The sequence below is a fragment of the Etheostoma cragini genome, chromosome 2, assembly GCF_013103735.1.
Source record: "Etheostoma cragini isolate CJK2018 chromosome 2, CSU_Ecrag_1.0, whole genome shotgun sequence".
Classification (NCBI taxonomy): Eukaryota; Metazoa; Chordata; class Actinopteri; order Perciformes; family Percidae; genus Etheostoma; species Etheostoma cragini.
Genome location: NC_048408.1, coordinates 12,729,805 through 12,754,155, shown reverse-complemented (window position 1 = coordinate 12,754,155; position 24,351 = coordinate 12,729,805). Strand labels below are relative to the sequence as shown.

At 41.5% G+C, this 24,351-nt stretch overlaps 1 long non-coding RNA gene across 1 annotated transcript in view; it reads left to right on the top strand.

The window, feature by feature from the left end:
* Positions 1-23,140, top strand: part of LOC117936714 — a 31,144-nt gene extending 8,004 nt beyond the window's left edge. Inside the window, exons 3-4 of the long non-coding RNA XR_004655007.1 lie at positions 22,276-22,373; positions 22,658-23,140. This is a non-coding gene — a long non-coding RNA (uncharacterized LOC117936714). The remainder of the gene's footprint in view (positions 1-22,275; positions 22,374-22,657) is intronic.
* Positions 23,141-24,351: the final 1,211 nt, after the last annotated feature.

The window sequence follows — 24,351 nt, the reverse complement described above, 5'->3', positions numbered from 1 at the left end:
CCAAATCTAAGATAGTATTTATTTGAAGCCAACCAACGCCCCTTTTTTTTCAACAATTTTAAATATAAATAGAGGAGGGATCGATTAGTCACTCACTGATATTTGTAGGCTGTTTTATCCCTGTCTCTGAAAAAACATCAAATGAGTAAATAATTCCTTTTTACCAATAAGTGCAGATAATATCCATTTTGCCATGAGATAAAGTCAGTGCTGAAGTTTGACCCCTGTGTATTGTCATGGCATCCTAAGGTCTCTGACACTTTATGGCTAGTGGATGACAACTACCGTGTACATGGTGAACAGGCAGCGCCCACACAGGGGAAAATTGACATAAACACTTTTTTAATTGAGCTGCAAATGTTGTCATAAGATGGAGACATTATTTGAGCATGCCATAGGGGGGAAATCTGCTCATGCAAAAAGAAAAAGAAACGCTTAATTAATACAGCCAGTCACATTATGCCAAATGTGAGGCTGCACAGATAGGATAATACTACATTTTTACTGTGGCGCTCTGAGCGTTTCCCAGATTGCTGATAGTGTTCAGTGCTCAGGAGCTGGCTCCAGGGAAAGATTGCTCCTTGTCACATCCTTATCAAAGAAGCGTTTTGTTCCTTCTTGCACACACAGTTCGTATTCCGCAAGAAGGGCCTGTGATCTTTTATACCTGTGTAGATCTTTCTTCAGCATCCCCCTCCTCTCAATGTTCTGCTGACGATCAATTGTGTTTGTACTGTATGTGAATGTGTATCAAAGAGTCCCCACAGTCAATGCCTCCACTTATAACGTAATGTTCTGACACGGGAGATTCCATGGGGACTGTGCGGAGCTCTCCGTGCATAGAGGCTGTGCAGCAGAGGGAAGAGTTGGGAGGAGAGGGAACACAGCAGTCATATAGCGTGGGAAGAGAGAGCCGGATTGATAACACCACGTACACAATACTATCTTCACATGGAAAGCAAATATATACCTAGTAGCTGATAGATTCAAACACCTATGCATATGCAATGTTGTCAGTGGATGGCTTCAACATGAAGGGCTTCTCACCTGAGTGTTAGCCATTCTGATGAATCTCCCATCGAACACCTATTCTGTTTTTTACAGAGCCAAGAGGGGATACGCTGTCAGTGAGAACTTTCATAGCAGCAATAAACACTCACCCAGTTGTTCTATAAATCCTTCAGATTTATGAAGGTAGCTGTCCATGTAAAGGGGGAATTATTCCCATGCATTTCAATATTTTATTGACCTTCTAACTAGCGAAGTTTAAGTCAGAAATCCATAGTTGCTCTTGTCTGAGAAGTGGGAAGCCCGGTGCTCACCAGCTCCTTCTTCCTGCTCTCGCTCTTTTACAGCTGCGGTGGGAGGCAGGTCACATACAAGGCTGGGGTTTTGCTGGATTTAACCCAGTCAAAGGGAGAGAAGTGGTAGTATGCAAGTGATGGTCTGTGTCTGTGTGTCTGTGTGTCTGTGTGTGTGTCTGTGTGTCTGTGTGTGTGTGTGTGTGTGTGTGTGTGTGTGTGTGTGTGTGTGTGTGTGTGTGTTTGTGAGTGTATGGGTATTTAATAGCAATAGGATGTGGGGCATATTGTCCACTTCATGTGTTATGTGCTTTTCTCTGTGTGTGTGTGTGTGTGTGTAGATACATAGGAAGTGACAGAAGGTGACCCCTGTGTCAGTGGTTTATTATGTCCAGTTCATTTGCTAGGCCAGACTCCATTGGCTGTCAGTTTTACTGCCTGACTGTGTCAGCTGGACAATGTTAAGTCTGATGGAGTGTTTTTGCCTCTGAAGCCATCCTGAACAGGAAGGCAGGGAAAGCTATATAACAGGCTCAGTGACAGGTTCTCAAAACAGGCGGGCCATGAATATGCAAGCTCTTCCACAAACAGCCAGGAAAAAAAAATGCTTGATGTGGCTGAATCTGAAAATAAGCAATTTTGCCATATTCAAGACGCAGCATTGACACTTTCAGCATATTTCTCTGAGAGTCTCACTGTCTATTCAATTTTAGTTCTGTAGCAAGAGTTAGAGGAGAGAGTTTCTTGCCTGTTTCATCACTAATGTTTCACTTTACTGTCACAACATAATGAAAACAGAAGAGGCATGTGCTATGGGATGAAAAGAAATCATAATTGAATATTTTTGAGCAGTTATGATATTTTTGCATTTTTAATCATTTGATTTTGCACAAGTAACATGTCTTGATTGATTGGGATGAGGACCTCCTCTTAGCTCCAAATGTGCTTCCACCCTCCCCTGTTTAATGCAAATTAAGAGAACATGTGCCTTTGATATTGAAATGATCTCACTGCTTTCCTACAAACATTTCAGCAGACGAAATGGAACCGCGCGTGCATTTTCTCACGGTAAATTACATTTATCTCACCACGGCCATGAGCTTTTTTTGGGACCCATAGTCAATGTTTTCTTTGTTTAAAAGTAACTATTATAGCTAGAAAAATCTAAAATCTACAATCTAAAAACAGAATAATGCAAACATACAATTGTCCTGTGATAGATAAAAGAAGTTAAAGACAAATTCATTTACAGTAGATCATTTGGAATAAACAACGTAACAAGTGACTGATCAAAAGACAAGCATTTGATTCCATCTTTTTTTTAAAGATACTTTTTTGGGCTAGATGAGAAAGGGGGGAGAGAGGGGCAAGACAAGCAGCAAATCCTCACAGGTTGGACTCAAACTCTGCGTCAAGGCATAAACCTCTATGTTCATGTGAGTCAGCTCTACCAACTGAGCCAACCTGGCCACTTGACAGGTTTTTGCTACACATATGTTTTGGTACCACAAATAACCGGACAAGAAAGTGAACCAGGCGCGATTATTTTGGGCTTTTCCGCCTTTAATTTTTTTACAGGACAGCTAGGTAAGAAGGGGAGGAAATCGTCACAGGTTAGATTCAAACCCTTGACCTCTGCGACCAAGGCATATATCTCTCAGTACATGTGCCCCTGCTCTACCACTACAACCCGGCCATGATTAGCTAGAGTTGATTCATGCAGAGTTTGTAAAAGCATGAAATCACTAAAATTTCTTTGGTATGCTTAAACAAGACAAATACATTGCACTGTACGTGTACCAATGTGTGGTTCCCAGGAGTCACAGCATTGTGAGTTTTTTTTCACGCTTAGTGTACTTTTCAGGACACTATGTTGTGTGACCCTCGGGGTTGCTCTATGAGATAATAACAGGACTGTGTGTGTGTGGATAAACGTGTCTTTGTATTACAAGGGGCCCACATGGTGAATTTACACAGGCCCATTGAGAGTCCCACTACAACAGAAAGAGTCCTCGACCTCACAGCGCGGGACTCCTGAAGAAACAGCACACCGACTTACTAATTACTAGGGATGGGAATCACTATACAATATTATCTTGATACTTAAGTCACAATACGATATTATTGCCATTTTAAACATATTGCAATATTCTGCAGTATATTGCAATTGATTCCCTTTTTTCCAACTTCAAATTACAGTTTGTCCCCAAAAGGAAACTTTGTCAACATCTGTTTTATCTAAAATGATAATTTTCTCTGTTTGTTCATCCCACTTTAATTTTATTGCTGCAAAATGGGATTGCCAACAAACTTACCAACACATACTGTATATAATAAAAGATTGATTACTTGGCGTCTGTGTATCGATACAGTATTGCCACAGAAAATATTGCCATAACATGCAGAATCAATTTTTTTCATCCACCTAATTACCTGCTAATGTCCAGACAAGCATTCGTTGAGTTATTGAATCGTCCTTTCCACAACTGTCTGCCTCTTCTGTTTTCTGTTGCCATGTTCACATATCTTGTAGATAGAAGGTAAATAGTTTGCAGAGAGATTGATAGGGATATTTTCATGTCTTCTGCCAGCTGCTTTGTAGACAGCAAATTTGGGGGAAATCTCAGGAAATAGGACTTTATGTGCACTATTGGTGCAAAGAGGGTTGGCACACATTTGACGTTTAGTCTGGCCACCGTTCTGTATGAGGGGAAAGGGTGGCGATGCTATTAACTATACTCCTTTCCTGTTTAGAGGAAGGGGCTGTACATTCCAGGAGACCCCAACACACCCACGCACACATGGGCACTTATGTAGACTTTCTTGTACATGCACAAATACTTTTATGTGTACCACCTAAACAAACTTCATACTTAGTATACATTTTATAGCACATACGTATGAGCGTGCACTCACGCATCTACTCAATGACTCTATCTTCCTGTCTCTCTCTCTCTCTTACTCTCTCACTCCCTTTACTGGAAGGCCACTCTGATAGGCCCCCTCATAAGGAGAGACACACCATCCCAGCTGATTCCAGAGGGAGTCCTTCAGAGGGAGCACTTCCAGTGGCTTCAGTGCATTAAAGCTTTTACCTTTTGCTTCTAAAGGCATCGGGACAAAAACAGGCCGAGCTCTTTCTCTCCACCAGGGAGAGAGAGAGAATGCATTGTCTTGTGAGGACACTGATTACTTAGGAATCAGTCATCAATTATTCAAACGATGGCATACTGTATTGCCTCCACCTTTAGTGACAAGACGGCCTTTCAAGGCTGGGAATTGCAGAGACACACCCTGCCCGGTCCACAAGAATCAATACAGGCCTGGGTGGTTTGCTTCCTCACTTTCGTGTCTCATGTCTCGATCTTTATACCGATTGTGAATTTGGGGCCTTGGCATTACACGTTTGGAAAACCTTGGAAGTGCAAGCTGCTGAAAAGGCCACAGGGCCAAGGCAGGCCACCATGGAAGCCTGTGGGGTTTGGAAACACGCCCTTGGCATGTCCCTCAGTTCACTCCACCGCCTTTTTGTCAAGTTCTACCCACTCCCTTTGGTCTCTCCAGTGCCTGTTGTCTTAACTCAGCTGATTAGCTGTAAGTGAGCCTGATAAATGTTTGCCGTTCATCCACAACACCTGGTTCTCAGGAGAGTGGATGTTGAAGTTGCCTTAAGGATGGAGACAGATGGGGACTTTCTCTAACTCCAAAGATTGGACCACCCAGGATTTACATACTTGAGGTCTGCTTTTCTTCCTTGCCTCAACTCATCGGTGTTGCAGAGTTTTCCCTGGACCAGACTTCTTCCATACTTTTGCACTCTGCTCCTTAGTCACTGTCACCGAAACGCAAAGATTCCAACACACAGCCCTGTGTCCTGTCCCAGACTGTCTGACCTTCCCTCTCTGGAAGCCTTTACTGCCTTGCAATGTTTGCTATTATAATATCCTCTTTCTCTGCTGCAGAGCCAAAGCCCTTATTTTGAACAACCAAAGACCACTGAAAAGGTCAAGCATCCCAGGCCAAAGAGCCAATTAAACAACTGAAGTGTAATTCACACCTGATCAGCTAAAGTGAATGACTTTTCTTTCTTTTCTTTTTTTCTCTCTTTTTATGATCATGTGTTTCCAACATGTTGGTATTCCAGAGAGGTTTCTCTGACTTCCCTGGCTGTGTCAAGGTCAATGGGCATGCCACTGCTGTTTATGTGCGGGCCATTTGCCCTGTGTTGCAGCTTGTGGCATGAAAGAGTGAAGAAAATGTGGAGGGGAGAGGAAAAATCATAAGGTTGAGGAAAAGCATGGGAGGAGCTAGAGGGAGGGAGGGAGGGAGGGAGGGAGGGTTGCTGGAGGAGTTGGATAACAATGGCTGGAGTCCAAGGTTGGCTAATAGTATCTGACACACTGCAATTTTGAGGCTTATATCAACATTGTTTTTACAGCTGTAATTAAGCCACCTAATCAGAAGCACCCATGGTCGGGACAGTCTGGGGCTGTGAGGGGGCAGACACACAGTGAGCTGTGTTCAGCCCTGCGGCAAGGCAGCACCACCACACTGGGCTTAAGTTAGGTGGAGGCCAGCCAAGGGAACTGTGGGTGGGAGAGCATCCCGAGGGTGACACACACATGCACACGCATACACACACATGTACACAAGGCCTCTGCATTGTGAACCAGGGCCACACTGAATGAGTGTAGATATGGGGAGGGAGGAGTATGTATGTGTTGAACTATATATATGTGTGAGTTTAAGTGTGTGTGTGTGTGTGTGTGTGTGTGTGTGTGTGTGTGTGTGTGTGTGTGTGTAGGGGCATTTTTGTGGTAATCCATCAGTCCAAATTGTTTTTGAGGCTGTGCGTGTTGTAATAGTCTCCTGGTGGCGTGGATATGTGTTTATCAAGTGCTCAATTATGCCCAAATCTTACTTGTGCATGCATGTGTGCTCAAGTGCATTTCCATGTTTGTTCAGTGGATGTTTTATGGTGTGTGCCTTTGTGCAAAAATGTGTATATGAAAGAGAGAGGGAACGTGTATGTGTGCGGTCGCCTCAGCCCCACAGACATTCACCCCACCCTTTTCAGGGCCCAGTTCAGAGTCACCCGAGTCTCAAATGACAACACACACACACACACACATACACATACACATACACATACACATACACATACACATACACAGAGCAGGACGCGGTGCTCAGCTGGGGCCAAAGTCAACAGATGAGCTGGTCTGAACCGGCTTGCTGTGTGTTCTGATTGTAAATTGCGCTGGTGATGATTAGAGAACTCCAGCACAGGATGTCGACTCTTAAAACTGTCCAGAGAAAATAATTTTCTACTATGTTCAGGAAACTTTTTTTTCTTTCTCTCTTTTACACTGCTCCCCACTCCACCCCTCCGTCTTCCTCCCTCTTTAATTTAAACATCATGCGGCTGTATGTGAGGAGTGGAAGGAGTTGGTGTGTAAATTGGTTTAAGGCCTCCAGAGTAAAAAAGCCGGACAACAGAGGCTGTTTAGTTTCATCTTATCTATGCAAGTGCACACATAGATTTCTATGCACATACAGTACATACTCATGCATGCTCTTGGAAATATCCTTAAAATGTCACTAAGCTCATAATTTATTTGTATGGTAATCTGCCATTTTCTTGATCTGTGTATTTTTCAAGGACTTTGCTATGTGATATTTCACTGTTTCTAGGTATGTGTGCATTAACAGCATTAGTTGTTTATTCCAGTGTGGCTGTCAGAAAGTGGGAAGGAAGATCAATGAGTGTTTATGTAACAGAGGCAGAAGTTGATGGGGGTGAATGATTATTGTTCTGCTCTTTACCTCCTACCTACTCACTTTGTCATGATGTCATCATCCTGAGACACATTAAACTGAGCTAGCCCAGCATCTTGTTGTTTTTTCCTACACCACAAAAAACACAACTTTCTGACTCATCACTTGCTGTCGTTACATCGAGCTGGTCTGATGGACTGTACAGTGAAAACAAACTTGATGTCTCCCTTTTGATGTTGCTTGTGTAAAGTATTAACATCAGTGCCTACGTGATCGCATTAAAGACGTCTGTGGCTTCATTTTTTTTTCATTTGAAAATGTTTTGGCATCAATAAACGTGAGTAAAATGACAAGCCACTTAAGTCAGGGTATTGTATTGGACACTTGAGCAGAGTCTGCTGAACGTCCTGCAGTCTGTAGCCAGCTGGCACATTTTTTCCCACATTCCTGCTCCCCTGCTGCGCCGCCCAGCTTGGTGACCATGAATGTGTTAGCAACTACTGAGTCCTCTCACCACGTCCTTCAGGCTAATTTAGATTTATGTCCTTTTTAAAGACTTTGCCATTCCCTTCCTCTGAAGATGACATTTTTGCTTCTCTGCGTCATATAGTGTATACATTAATACATTTTTCAAACATGGAATGCTTTGAGGAAACAAAAGAAAGATTAGGAGCAAGGGAAGAAAAGGTAGACAGTGAAAGAAGAAGATAAGCTTGTGTGACTTGTCTGGTACAGTGCGTCGCTGCTTTCCTCAAAGTTTGGCAGTAGTTCCTCTCTCCCTCCCTTGTTCCTCTCCCTCCTCTCCCACCTCCACAGAAATGTCCAGCTTGATTTAATCAGGGAGGCAGAGGGGAAATCAAACTGGGCGTGGGACCAAAAGCCTCCATATGGGGACAGGCCTGGTCCTGCGACCTAATCGACCCTTGGGGCAGGCAACAAAGACATTCAGTGAGTTTGTGAAAGAGAGTCTGTTTATATTTGTGGAATCGTGTCTCTGTATGTGTATAAGTGTGACTTGAAGAGGGGAATGAGGCTGACGGGGAGCGGGTATGATGTTAATGTGTCCCTCAGGTGGCAGCAACAGCACAGTCACACACAGACTTGTGTTTGACTTGAAGAAGGTGGGGAGAGTATTTCCTATCCCTCTTCTGCCTCCTCCTCCTTTTCCTGCTGTGCTGTTCAGATGTTAGAGCCGGCATTAAATTCCTGTCAACAAGCTCCAGGGGGGAAATAGACCACATTTCGCCGTCACTGTGCCCCCAGGCTCTGCAGGAGAGTCCCTGTCTTTCCCAAACATGCTACACCTCTGTCTGCCTTTTGTTCCTCCAATTCTTTTCATCCCCACCCCCTCTCTCTTCTCCTTGTTCCCCTCCCTCGTGTTCGGTGACTGTTTATCCAAAAATGACGGTTCCTCCTCAGCTTGCCGGCTTGTGGTTGACCGAAACAAATAAATAAATCCATAAGGATACACATTCATTCACAAACAGTCTGTGCACACCCCACAAGCACATACCAAGGTGAGAGATGGAGAGAAAATGTAAACTGTGGGAAGAGAAAGTAAATTAAAAACAAATCATGGCATGACTATGGAATGCAACTGGTGAACGGCGGAGACAACTAACTAAACAAAGGCCATGGGATTCTCTGGCCTCATCTGTGTTACACAATAATCAAAAGTCCAGATTTAACTCTGCTGCCAATAATTGAGAGGTGTGACTCATTCTGCTAAGTCTCACAGCAGTAAAGATGATATAGGATAAAGAGGACCAACACCTTGTCTTACTGAAAGCATGTTATTATAGTCTCAATATAACCCAGCCAAAGACTTTGACAAGGGCCCAGTTGTGTGTGTGTGTGTGTGTGTGTGTGTGTGTGTGTGTGTCTGCACGTGCGTGCGTGTGTGTGTCTGCACGTGCGTGCGTGTGTGTCCAGGACTTGGATGTGGAAAGACCCAGATTTATACGTTGTGCTCTTGGAATATCCCAGAGATATGTTGGAGCCAGCAGGGGATTTAAAAAAAGTCGTCTCCGGTTTCTCTAGTTCAGCATTTTGTCGTAGTGAGGACATTACGTGGTGACAACAGGCATTAAAATACTCCGCCCCTCCTTTTCCCGTTTACACCCGTCTATCTCTGTTTCTTACTCCCTCTCTTGCTTAATTCTTCTCCAGACTGCTTATTTCTTCCTTGAAAACAGGGTTACAGCCAAGATTTAGTAAAGCTATACAAATGAAAATGCTCACAATCTGTTTAAATGTAAAATCAAATAATTAATTCAGTTGGATTAAAATTACATTTCATGCAATAGGTAAACTGAACAGTGTGATTAATGGGAAACACTGGGACACATACATACAGGTAACGTCTGTCATGAAATTGTTATTAGCCACATCCCGCTCCAACAAATCATTCTTCCATTCTCAGATATGTTGCTGCTTCTTTTATTACAGTTAGGTCTTAGAGTAAAAGGCTTATTACTCGAAGCCAAATACTTATCTTATTCTAATGGTACTCCTGAGAACAGACTGCTTATACTGATATGAACTGAGAATTCACTAAAGGAAGCAGCCATGGCTTGAATGTGGAGCATAAAACCTAAAACAGACCCAATACTTGAGGGCCCGATTCCAGTTTTATTATAAATATACATATAAGCAAGGTTCATTCCTATTATGTGTACAGGAAACGCATAGCTTGTCAGGAGCATATTTCATTATGCGACTCCTGTATGTGCCATTACATGTGTGTGTTGTGTGCGCCTGTGTGTTCGCTGAAGTCACTTCTGACATTCCGATTAAAACCCAAATCATGACTCTCATTGCTGTTTCCACGGCGCCATAAAGAAAGCATTTAGGTCAGAGGAAATGATTAAGTGTTAATAACATTGTGCCAGTGCTCTCTTTGTGGATATGGATGTATAAAGTGAACTGGAAGCCCAAAATGGTCTGTTTGGGTGGTTGACTAGATGTGAAACCGCATGAGTGTCCTTGAGACCAGTTAGTTCTTTAGTGTGTGTGTGTCTGGGCAAAAGCATGCGTAAGTATGCACGCCTCCACCAGCTCTGGCAGGAACTTGGGAAACCACTGGGAGCTCCTCCAATAGCACCTAGTGTGGACTCATTTGTTGACTCAGTGATGGTTAGAGGGGCAAGTGTTGCCATCTTAACACCAGCACAGTCAAGTAGGAGCGAGAGAGAGACACACACACACACACACACACACACACACACACACACACACACACACACACACACACACACACACACACACACACACACACACACACACACACACACACACACACACACTGAGAAAACAACATCAAATAGTGCTTTTAAGAGGCTACAGTGTATAGCCAGAGTGCAGTTTGCCCCCCTCGGTAATCTACAGTAGTTTCATACAATTTGAATGACAAACTGCACTGGCAGCCGAAGGGCTAAAGGGGCAAATTTGGATTGAAGAGGAGAGAGACTGAGACCACCGCTACTGTACACTGCAGTTCAGGTGCTGCAAAACTCTAGATGAAACCACATGCCTAGTCTCCGATTCTGGGCCTTGAGTAAGGACTTTATTTTCCCTTACCTAAAATGGTCTTGGGGGCAAAAGAAGCACTGATTCACAAATAGCTGGCTGTGTTATTTTTAATTTATTGGACAACGCCTCGGCTGTGGAAGTCATCAGAAAGATTCTGATTCAAGCGTACTCTAATGCAGCCTGGACTTTGTATTAATAATCAAAACTCAACAGAACAATCAGATCACCAAACCAAACAACACTTAGGCCTCAGTAACAGCCAGCTCTCTGAGTCTCTCTCTTTCTTTCCAGTGGATGTCTCAGTGAGCAGGATGCCTAGAGGAGCAGCATTGAAAATGTAAAGGTTTAAGAGTATTAAGTATTAGGCAATCAAGACAATATGATGTGGTGTTGTTGCATGGAATACTTATATTAATTAACATTTAATAATTTCTAATTGGGTATTACAAGCAAAACACATTAGTGTCTAATAGTTACTGACGTTACGTTTCACCTCTCATATTTGTTTTGACTTATCATGCAGTAGGGGACCACTGGGGAGCCTATTGTTTAACAGGAAGGGCAGATATAATTTCAGCACACTGTGTTAAGACACATGGAGTTGCATCTGGTGAATGGTCAATATCCTCAATCGATGCTTTTCAAATTGGGGATGCCATAGGGCCTAACAGCAATGAATTGTATTATTTTGGGCAGAGTGAAGAATGGATCGAGTGGGATTGTTATGTTGTGGGAATATAAGCCCAGTATTTATTTTCTCTACATACACATTTTGGAGTTTGGGGTACGAGGCAGACAAATCACTACTGGCACTTAAAACTTTAGCTCCTAAATTCTACAACAACTCCTCATATGATTTTGAAACATACAATGAGGATTACAACAAGGATACAACAAGGATTTTCTTTTTACTTTTATCATTGCATTGTATGGCAGAACTGCAGCACATGTTTGATAAGGCATTGTGATTATATAATGGTGAGCTGCTTAATTTTTCCTCCATCTTCATGAAAAAGTGAAGCTCTTTAAAAAGGAAAATAAGACGGAAGCATTCCAATGTGCTCTAAATTGGGAAAGAAGACAATTAGGCTGACTTGTGGCTGTCAGTCAACCCACTGTTGCAAGGTGTTCTATGAGGTGAAATCAAGCAGGCGAACTAGGGGAGAGGTGGTGTAGTGAGATGGAGAGGCCAGGCAGCCAGGGGGCTGCGCTAGAGTAGCCGAATGCTGGGGAGGGAAACACCATTGTACTGTTCGTTTGGAGACATTCTGTCAAAGCCGGCCCTGGCTGACACTCTGGATCACAGTTTGATAGACGGAAGAGTAGCTCTCGCTGACTAGGTCCTATTAAGGTGGATGTTTTCAAAGTTTGGGCCTGGCGCTAGGGAAAAAATAGGAAGGACACAGAGGGGAAGTGGAGCCTGAGCGGAGCTGACATGCTTCAAGACCCTCTTCCCCAAACGCGCAGTTGGGGGTCAAATCGCTTTCCTTCCTTCACCCAGTCTGGCTTGGTGTCCAACTTACTGAATGTCTAATAGAGAGAGAGTTGAAGAGAGCCACACAATGCTTCATAAACACACACACACACATTTGGAAATACACACTGATATCATTCACATATACAAACCAAACTACAAAACATTCATGGATGCATGTTAACACATGCTCACAAGCGTTCATGCAAGCATAGGTGCTCACAGATGTGCATATCCGCATATATAGTTTTGTTTTCTATAGTGAGAAGACAGAGTTGTGTCCAGCAGGATTAGTGTGCGTAGGTTTTTGTGCCAGAACGTTTGTACTCCACTGCATCCCCCCTCTCCTGGATCAATGCTCTCCCGCTGTCACAGTGCATTGAACAGGCAGAGGCAGCCAAGAGAGGCCTGCTAGACCTACAGAGGCACAAAAGCATTGAGAGGTAGTAGAGGGGGGTGGATGGTGGGGGCAACGCTTGAATGTGTGTGTATGCGCACTACTAGTCGTCAGAGAGGGGCGAAAGCAGACACACTGCACCTTGACCACCTATTATGAAGCTCTTTGCCGCGATGTCAAGTGAAAGCAAGTTAATTGGGTGAAGCTGTAGAGCATGTTAGGGCGGTGGTTGAGGGCTTGCCGGCTTGACAGTTGAGTGTCAGCGGGACCCAGTCAAGTGTGGCTGAGAGACAGAGCCCTGTCACCGGGCCTAAAGCAGGGCCGCTGGGGCTGTTAGAGAGAGAGACCGACACACACGCACACACACACACACACACACACACACACACACACACACACACACACACACACACACACACACACACACACACACACACACACACACACGCGCACAGCCACACACTCCACACAGTGACACGTACACTCAATTACATTCACTCATCCCCTCTGGTACACGCCCACACTCTGTCACTTTATTTTAGAAAAAGTTAAATAATTACCTTTTTCTCAAGTTAAAGAATGAACTTGAATTTGTAAAGGTGTCACAAATTGCAGTGATAATAATTATAAATATAATAACCTTCCTGACAATTCAGGTATTACACATCTGATACAGTCAGGGGTGTAATACCTGACTGTATCAGTTAAGGTATAACTTTTTTTGTTAAGTTAAAAAAAAAACAGTTTGACAGAAGTTTACTTTCTGCAGTATATTTCTGCAAATAGAAAATACATTTGTCAACATATTTTTTGTTAAGTTGTTGAAAATCCATTTACACATTATAACAGTATAAAATAACAATAATCATATACAAATATTTTTTAGATAAAAAATAAAATTCTGTGTATCATTTGACATTCTTTATATTTCAAATGATTACCGACAATCAAAACTCAAATTGCAATTTTATGCAGCTAACTGATCAATTAATATTATTGTCATAGTGTCATTGTTTTCTGTTACAACATAACTATCAAACACAACTTTTTTTCCTGTAATTCCATAAACCTACATGAATACTAAAATCATGTTCTGTATTTAACATCATCCCCATTTTTATTGGTCTAATTTCCTCCTTTCTACTAAATGTATTTACTATTTTAAAGGCAATGAGTTAGGGACCTGACAAGTTATTGACAAACCTATGCAGAAGTTAACAAAAGAGGCCCCAAATATTCAGCGATTCCCCAGGGAGGGTTATAGAGCAGCTTTGCAGATAGTGTCGGAGGGTCGTGGGATGCCCATTTATCTTCCTAAAGCTCACATTTAATCTCCATCACACTGTCAGATGGAAATGAGACCCTCTCTTTTGTATCATTCACATCCCCAGAAGCGCTACTTAGTGCCCCTTTCTCAGTATGACAAAAATACTCTAATTAGAGAAGATTGAATGATAGATGAGAGGAAGATGGCTGTGGCCCGGAGATCATTGTTTTTTACACCATGTTATGTCTATGGCTATAATATTTTGCTGAGCAGTGTGGGAATCAAGCATGGCAGCAGATCCCCTGCTATGGGTGTCTCAACATACTCAACGATCCATAATGTAGGCCTTATGAAACTGATGGGCCAGAACACAGTCTCTATTCTGAAAGGCACAAAGCATTTGACAAGGTTGTTAGGACTTTGTCCAGCCACAGTCACCGATTAGGCTAATTCTGTGGAAGCATTAAGGGCTCTGCCTCCATGTTTAAATCAACATGCTTTGTGTCAAAGTGTTCCTGAATTTTCAATTGAGTCAACATTTTACATATACTTTTTAATCAAAATGTTGGTAATTGACTTTAGGAGAAGGATGTTTGGGATATAACTTATTGAATTTAACTCTGCAGCCAGACACAAGCCCTTTGACACTGTATGAACCACCACTTGCCTTAGGCAGCTCTGAAATAATTAAAAAAATATTTATTATTATTTGGTTATTCTGCAATACAATATTTACAGAGTAACACATCTCGCTGAGTTCACTGCTAAATTTGAAAGGTAAGAGTGATCCTAAAATATTCTTTAAAACAAAATAGTTGGATAAGCTTCATTTTAGAAATCCTCTAATTGGTCTTTAGCACTTACTGAGCGTTTCATATAAACCGCTCGGGTTATCCTTACAGTTTTAACCTCACGAGTATCACCTAAAACCTGAGCATCAGCTTAATGCAATCAGATACACTTTTAAAATCTAATTCCTTAAACATTTCTACCATTGTCTAAATGTTCGCCCCCTTTCTGATTCTACTTCATGACTCCCTGCACCTCTACTAACAGCTTTGTAAACTGCTTAAAGGACCATTATGTCTCCTTACTTCCTCTGTCATAATGGGTTAAATGTGCTAGAAGCAGCCAAGTCCAGCCGTTAGAAGTTAGAAGGCCATAAGTGGTCAAGGACCGCTGTGATCTACTCATCCAGATATTAATAGAAAGAAAAAGAAAATTCAACATAATGAAATAGTAAATTCATCTTAGTATGCAGAATATCCATTTATACTGGGCATGGAATATTTTAGTCCCCACCAAACAGTATTCACAGTAGATCATTATGTTGGATGAGGCATTGACATTGTGTGATAAAGCTCCATATTAGTGATAAGTATCACATTAAACTAGATATTTTATAGGGTTATTCTAACTTCAACAGTTTTCATTGTTGATTTAATTGATTGTGTTGCTACTAATGACATACCGGGTCACTCCTTGTCTTTGGGTGATTTAATAAATTGTGGCATCATAAAATCATTGTCTACTCTAAATTTACTAAGACCGAAGCTATCACTGAAATTCAAGGTTGCACATAATGTGATTAAACGCTATATGATGTGTGACAAACAATTAAAGAGTATGGTGCCCAACATTTATTTTAATATATGCTGTGCTTACAGGACAATCCATAGCTAGATTACTGTGCCATTGTACTTCCCTAATTAAAAAACAAGTTAAACATGTCAATGAATTTAAATATACAGAAGCTGCAATGTCACAAGTTACCACTTTTGTCTTTTTCCCAATCTATCTAATATCTCATTTTTAAAAGTTCCTAAAAACGAAAAAAAAAGGGTGAGAAAATCAATAAGCCATTTTAGTTTCTATCTATCAAAGTGGATTCCTTCTTGTCTGTTTTAAAGTGGGGATGTGGCACTTTAATAGGATAGCGCGAGGCTGTTTGAAATGTATGCCAATGATTCCTGTCATTTCATGGCAGCCCGGCCATGGTTCACTGAGCGCCCACTTCTCCCCTGTCAGCTCGACTGAAGACAAGCATTTAGTTGCAAACTTTGAGCAGGTTGCGCAAACCAGAAATGATGCGACTGCTACTTCCAATCCCCATCCTTCTCTTCCATGCTGTAATGCCACTGGCGGTCAAAGAAAGGGGAAAGGTGTGTGCTCTCCCTCATTTAACTGAAAAACATGCTGATTTAGTAAAAACCTTAAAGGTGAATGGACCGGAGGGAGTCCGAGTGACAAGGAAAGAGAGGATGGGTAGGAGAGGAGAGGGTGAAAGTACGAGAGGTAAAAGGAGGCAGAAGCTTAGTGCAGAGGAAGTCAAAGGTTATCAGTTGACCTTTTATGTCATGTATAGTTCCCAGGATACATGCTTTGTTGAGTTTGCTGTCATCATGTTAATTAAAACAAACACTTAATTTGGGCTTGTTTACTCTTAATCTGGTGCTGTGATACCCAGAGAACACAGCACTACAGATTTCTTATGCATGGCCATCATTGTTTTTTGCCGATATTGATATAATGCCCCAGCCACACTACATAAATCACTGGCCTAGTAAGTCAGTATCAAGTAGCCCTGCTGGCTAGCTGACAGTTTGGTTGCGTCGAGGCCACGGCCTCAGCCCTGTATTTTCTGCCTTGTAGCACACCAAAGTAAAATCGCTTGTCAAGCCGAGGTGTCTGTGAGCTGACAAGATGCCCCAGTGACATTTCAGCTCGAAAGAGCAAGTGTCTTGCAACCGAGTGGTCAAATATCAGAGAATAGGTCAAGCAGGGCGGAGCTGAGTGCTATCCGGAAGGCCAGTCTCTACTAAACGCCAAACGCCCCCTTGACTTTGACAAGTGGGACTGCTGGGGGGTCAGTGAGCACAGCGAAGGGGCGGCTGTGCGACGGAACAAAGTGATGTTCTGTTGGGCATGGCCAGACAGTGTGCACCTTATTGGCTTCAAAAGGGAAAAGACATTGACATTGATTAATCTTCTTAACCCTCCTGAACATGAAGAGGGTGTTGGGGAACTTAAAGTGGTGGGGGTTTGGCAGCCCCATAAGATGGGCCACTCCAGTGGTTTGTACGGAGCATGGCCCCCTGAAATGTACTCTGACATTCATTAGAATATCTTTGACACCTATCATGGGGGAGCCGGCAAGGCTAGAGGAGAAGAGCACTGTCTCCAGTGATCTCAGTCACCCCCTAAACCTTTTACATCCTTGCATGTAAGTTAAATCACTCTAAAAACTAAACTATGGAAGGAAATCAAAAGAGGACATACAGCCAAATGTTAGTATAGCACACACATTTTGGTTTATTTAACTGGGACATTTATTCGAACAAAAACTTACGAGGAGTGTGGTGAATGTGGCGGGTGACGGGTAAATTTCATCCAGTCTTTGGGACAGTCTCCAATTGGACTTTTCAACCCATACACACTGATGCATAGAGTTGTGAATGAAGCAAATAAGCACCTCAAATAGTGCATGTAGTTGCATATACGGTAAGGTGTCAATTCCAATGGCCAGTTGCTGTTATAAGTACATAAAAGCCTCTACCTTTAAGTTATGCCTTTGTGTTATTCTGCTGTTTTTCTGTTTTTGTTGAATTTTAATGGAAAGCAGGAGAGAGAGAGATAGAGAATGAGAGAGCATGTGTCAAAGTCTTGACAGCCATCAAGGCAATACGGTGGTGCTGACATAAATATTTAACACTGAGGGGCAACCTACAGCATGTCATGTCACGGCCGTGATTAGGGTGAATGGTGACCCCCTCTCATATAACATGGTTTCATGTTGGAGAGTGGCGGGGGGGCATGTGTCAGCGCTTTATAGGCTCCCTATCAGAGGGCAGACGATGCTCCCTTTAACCCTCATTTCCATAAAGCCATTCCTTCGGAACAGTGTTCCCCATAGATCTTGACTCCCTACCTTCTTATTTTCCATCTCCAGGTGGCGCAGAATACTTTCAGAACTAGCTGCCTCTGAGACCACAAGATCAGGCCTGTTGGAAGTGTGTTTTTGTGTATGTATGCGTGTCTATTTGACACCAGACCTCTTAAGAGCCTGATAGTGTAGGTCCATGGAGAAGAGGTGTTTATCATGCAGCCAGCATCATTTGGTTGTTTCTAATCGATTGGTTCAAAAATGTTTTTCCAATGTTATGTCATTGTTTGCAGGCCGTCAAGGGCAAGCCCCCTGTGAATAATTCCAACCTTAATTGGAAAGAAATCCATACGTGGGACTTCACTTGCACACAGGATCACAGTACCTTGAAGAAACAATTACAAAGCATAGAGAGGTAATCAATGGCTAAGCCTCGCCATTAAATGTCACCAGATGAAACTGATATGGCCCTGTAGTGTTAGTGTTGGTATATATTTTATTTTTATTTGTAAAATTATCGAGGAAATAAATTACAAATATATATAATATATAAATAAATATTGCACAAAGGCAATGAGGAGTGGCAAATTCCATATATATATATATATATATATATATATATATATATATATATATATATATATATATATATATATATATATATATGGAATTTGCCACTCCTCATATATATATATATATAAAACCTTATTTTTATTGTGTAAAACTTCAGTTAATAAATCCTCAATTCACTTGAGCAGCTGGTGTCTTACAACAATTTCATTTTCTTTGTGTCTTCTAATCATCCATCTAAAACATTGGTATGATAATGAACCATCTGACTTAATAATTTAATAATAATCTCTAAACACAACTAAACTTGATAGATATACGAGGAGAAGTAGAGAGAGTGAGAGTAATGCATTTGCTTTTTTATGAATCCTTTGAATGCAACAGGCCACAGCTCTATAATGTTAGAATTTATTCAAGGTTTATTGGGGTCAGGCCTCCCTACCGTAAGTCAACACGTTCATCACACTCATACTTTAACCTCCACTATTGATTTGTTGAACTGGCTGTCCCAAAAGAAAATAAATAATGCAAAAAAACAAAAACAATGTTTTAGTTACTAATTATCAAAGGATCTGAAAACCACGAAATTCATTGATGAGGCAACTTTTTTTGTTCAAATAAAGAAAGTTTCTAGCTCAATCTACCTTTATGATCATACTGAGACATATTCTTCCATAGAAACGGCGCCTGTATTAAAGAGAATACAAAACTGCCAACAAAAAAAGTTACCTCTAATTAGGCAAAAGCCCTGTGATTTGATGACAATAAAGCATGTTTGTCTAAGCCACAAAAGTAGGAGAGAAGCCCTTGACACTATATAATTTACCTTCAGCACTTGGGAGTTTACTCCTTTTCCAGTAGGCTGAGCTGATAGCTCTTCCGGTAGATGACATATTACACCAGTGTTGTGGTCATGCCCAGGCTCCATCTCTCCAGTTCTTTGTTCAGTCACAAATCATTCTGTGGGCTCCCTTAAGTGCATCTATGTTTGTTAAGTGCCCAGACCATAGACCGTGGTGTTAATCCAATTTGCCCTTAACATTTTTTCGAGCAGTTGCCATGTGGTTGGGTGGTTAAAGAAGGATAGTGACACACCTGGGAGAAAATGAAATAACTCTCCCAAGGTACAGGGAAGGGATGAACTTGAAACAAACAACACGAGAGGGGATGAAGATGGGCTGTGAGTGCTGGTACTTGTCCCTGTAGTCATTTACACTTACACACACACACACACACACACACACCGTCACACCATCACATATTGCGAGAGACAAAAGTCTCTGATTAAATTTTAATAGGAAGCCTTTTTAGGCCAGCGCTATTGTCTTTCCCATTAAAGTCTCGGGGATACTGGTATCTCTCTAGTGAGCGGTGACAATAGAAGGCCCTCATATAATTTCCTTCCCTCCTCTCTGGCTGGGAGACGGAAGTGGGATGTTATTATTATTTCATGCCTCAGAAGAGTCCAGCGCTCACTTTAGGGCTTGGTCACAGCAGTGGAGCATCCTGCTCGGGGAATGCTCTGAGAGGTGCTCTGAGTGCACAGACAATTGTTCACTTCAGGTTGTGTGCCATTTTCTTACATGCCCCCTGAGCGGAAAAGAAGCGTTGTTATTTCAGCCTTGTTTCGCTTGGTAAGACAAGAACAGCATTTAGTGCTCCCGAAGAGGTTAAAGGTGACAGCCAGGCAGAGTAATGGACAGGCAAACTGTAAAAGCCCCATCCACAATAAGTAAAACAAAATGAAAGTCTAAATTACAGAAGTGATATGTAAGAAGGTGCAAGGGACTTCACAGAAACAGGTGAAACAGTGTTCCTTAGGATTCCTTGGTTCCGCTACACATAAAGATCTCCAGTTTCTAATAGGTGAATAAATCCAATCACTAGCCAATCGTGTTTTGTCCGAGGTTCACGCTGCCACTAACAGACTCAAAAACAAGACTCCAAAGCAAGATACTGTCAGTATAGGTCTGAGTAATTCATTAATGACCAGAACCGATGACAATACAAGCCATGACTGCTATGCAAATAACACAAATATACTTATTTACTGATTGTCTGCAGATAATTCAAGCTTGTCCTGTCCTCTGCCGTCCTTCTGATCTTAGGGTCAAGAGTAAGCATTCCTACTTTGTCATCAAAGAGGGCCTGCATTGTCCATGTTATCACTTTTTCATGGGGAGGTTTGCACAATTCAGAGAATCCTGCAGGCACAATCTCTCCCAAGTATATTTCAGAGGGATGCCAGTTGCCTCTCTGGGATGCTGCAGACACTGGTCTTTCTTTTGGTAAGAAACCAGTTTCCTTTTAACGCTGACATTCTGCCGTGCTATCTCTACAGTCCTGCAGTGCATTCAGTGTTTTCATTGAAGCCTTACATGCAACCACTGTGTCAGTAAAAGTTTGCAATCTGTCTTAATTGTGTTCTTCAAAGGACTTTGCAACTAATACTTATTTTTGAATGAATGTTTTAGACAAATATAACATCAACTAATACTGAATTAGAAAAAGGACATCTGTTTGCCTTCAAAACATGTCCTTAATTCCTCTTTGGATTTCTTTTATTTATTAACGGTTACATCTGATTGCTTGGGAGGCTATGGGCATTCTGTTCATTAGACCACCTTTGTAATTGAGTTCCTGAAATATGTGGATGCTGTAAGAAAAAAAGGCATAATGTGTTAACTGACGGTGTCAAATGTTTTTTTCTTCTTTTTTTTAGAGTGACTATACGACATGGCAGCTATTAGGGGTAATGGCTTCTAGTAGGTGGCCGTTGGTATAATTACAAAATAAAATAAAATGCTGCTTTGGGAATGTTGAACACTAAAAAGAAATCAGTATCAGGAGGGAAACAGCAGCTACAGCTTTTATATTCACAGAGAAAGTGACAGAATGGCAGCGTTCAGCTCTCAGCCACAGACTGCTCTCATTCTCATCAGTAAGGCATTATTTAAAGTACTCATTTGTACTCCCATTTTGTAATAAATATACAGTAGAAAGGTTTTATTTATTCACAATACATTATTCGTTCAGAAATAATGTCATGTTTAATTGCAGCGATATACATCATTGTCTGAAATCACCATCAAATGTACCCAACCATCAGTGGGAATGTGAATGTAGATAAATAAATGTATGTATGTATTCCGCTCGCACAACCTTTCAGCGGCCGTTGTTTAGGGAGTTGGAATTGTTAGGTGTCTGTGAATTCTGAAGACATCTGAGGGTATAATTAATGAAAAATAGACTAGCTGTGACCTTTGAGCCAAGTGATTGACATAGATAGACAGTTACAATCTTTTAACCTTCAGAAATGTCAAGATAAACCTAAACTCTGTGGCTGGGCCCGCTGACACCTGTCCTGCCTCCTTTCCCAGGCTGCATGCCACAGTATGAGTCTCCTTATGTTTACTATCACCATATTGATTTGTTTGTGAAGAGGCTGTGGTACCCATTAAATATTCACCGCTTGTTTTTTCCCTTTCACCATCACTTTATTCTTAAAAGCAATTTGTCTCCTTGACTCTTTATAAGTCATGTTCTGCTAACAAGTTGTAGAAACATGAAGGCAAATCCTTTCCACCATTAATTTTTAAATCTCTATTCTTTTGAATCTCTAAATCCCTTTATCTCCTGTGGCAGTTAGCTCATTTTGTCTGGAGCAGTGCTTCAAATAATAATGTGAAAAGAGCTCCCTCACACTTACAGTTCTGATAACTATCACTGTCTGTGCTGTTACTCTGTACTCTGAGGTAGTTCATAGGAGGGACTATCCCGTCCACCCTTGTAATCGATTCATAGGATTCACGTTAGGATTTTTCCTCAGTGAAAATATCAAAGACGGAAGATACCAGAGCAAGAGTCAACTTCATCCACACTTCTGTCAACCAACTCAAAGTTTCCTCATATTTATTTCAGAGGGCGGCGAAACTTTTCTCTTTTTCTGGTTGTTGTTTGTTGTTTTGTTTCTGCAGAACATTGTTTAAAACAGTGGAAAAGTAGCTGAGGCAGATTAAAGCACTCTTTTTGTTGACTTCTTTTTCTTCTCATTCTTAATTCCGATGTTCCCAGGAGAGCAGAGACTGAAGTCTTTTGCTGCCGTCAGAGTGATTAGGTGTGGCTGCGGAGGCCAGCTTCCTACCCCCATCTTTAGCAGGTCCTAATTTTATGTGAGTAGCTGAAAGGATGTGTTTGCGTTTATTTGCGCCTTTTATGTCGAAAAACTTCAAAGGCGCCCCTCTCCTCTTCACCTATCATCAATGACAGATAGCGCACCCTGGGAGAGAGAGGGAATCACTATCTTTCCTCATTTATTTGCTCTTCAGCTGAAGATGAAATACACCACACATACAGTTCACCCCCTTCCCCAAAAAATAAAGCAGTATGGAAGTGATATTAGGAGAGCTGCAGGTGAGAAGCGTCCGTTAACATGTTAATGTAATCCTCCTGTTAGGTGTCTTCAATCCCCTGAAGATGGGCAGTAATCAGTTTGTTCCTGTCTGCTGGCTTTCTGGGAGGGAAGGGCGGCACTAATCAGAAGTGGCATAGCACTCGCAGATGTCAGGCAAAGGGGAGGGGAGCAAGATGACACCTCACGGATTTATTACCTCCCCATCTCCATCCTGAGCTGGGCGAATCCTGCATAAAATGGGCAAAATAAATTAAGCTAAACACCGTGTTAACCAAACATGGCAAAAGCAAGCCTGGAAATCCTGAACCATGAGAGACCTCTTGAGTTTTGCCTTTGTGCTGAATCTGTTTGTAGTTTGCTGCTTTGCACGTATGAATTATTATCCTCAATTCATTGTTACCATTTCTTTTATCATTCAGATTTTCTCTACTGTGCCTCCAAGATCAAAATGTGATTCATTTTTAGTAAATGGTTCAGTAAAGGACATTCAAACTGTCTTTAATATTTCAGCTGCAATAAATTACAGCATGTAATGCTGTAATCTGTACACGTGTCATCATTGATGAAACTGCAGATTATCTTCTCAATTAATTGATTTAGAAAAAAATTTCCAATCACATAAGATGGAAGGAAGGAAAAGCAGACACTCGTAACAGCTGAGGAGCAGGAATGAGGGAACATTTGCTCTTTTTGCTTAAAATTAAACGATTATCTAATTATTGATATAGCTTCCAATTAATGATATGCTGATTTAAACTAATGTAGTACTATACAAATAGTTTCTGCTGTGAAGTGACCACAATTTGCCTAGTTGTTTGTATGTTTTAAATTGTTTATCTAAACTACTTTGTAGTCTAGTTGTTAGGCCATGCCCTAATAAGTTTTGCAATTGAGCATCACATTAAGGCTTTGACCTTTCGATGTAACTAAACTGGCCTTTTCACCCACAGACATTCACCTTTGGCCTCTGTCATTCTCACTACTCCGTGCACAGGTTATGAGTTTAGTATTGATTATATCTCATATTAAAGATGTTCAGATATTGAGCCCTTTTCAGTTTGTAGTCTATTGAATGGGAGACTACATATTCAATGAATTATGTGTGGAATATATTTTTCACCTGGCAAGTATTTCATAGTACAGTTGTATTAGGTCCATGATAGATTTAAATGTGTAACTTGAGACTTTCAGCCATTCATTTTACTTAACAGTCAACAGACATAGAGCTAAAGATACTAGTTTCCTTCAAATCTTTTTACAATTTAATTTAATCGAAAACAATGGGAAACTTCATGAATTCAAAGTTACTTTTTTCCTCCGAAGTGGTGGTGGTGGTTTTGTTCTTTATCTATCCATCTGTTGGTCAATTTGTCGGTCTCAATTTTTCTATTTCTGCGGTTAAGCAGTGAGCAGTGGAGTTGTATGTGTCTGTCTGTGTGTTTGTGTGTGTGCATGTGTACAGGACAGGGCGGTAAAGGTCAGTGCGATGAGTTCAGGAATGACAGGAAACAATGAACCTTCCTAGGTCCAGTAAATTAACCCATGTCACAGGCTGCTCATTCCTACTGATCAATACTGAACACTTTGCTTTCAGAAAATGAGGGTCATCCTCCCTGGGCCCCCGCCTCCCGGGGGACAGACAGAAACGCTGATAAAACAATCACAATAAAGAGGTTCCAGACTTGCAGCTAAAGAGTAAGTGGTGGAGGCTCCTTCAGTGTCAGCGTGTGTGCTAA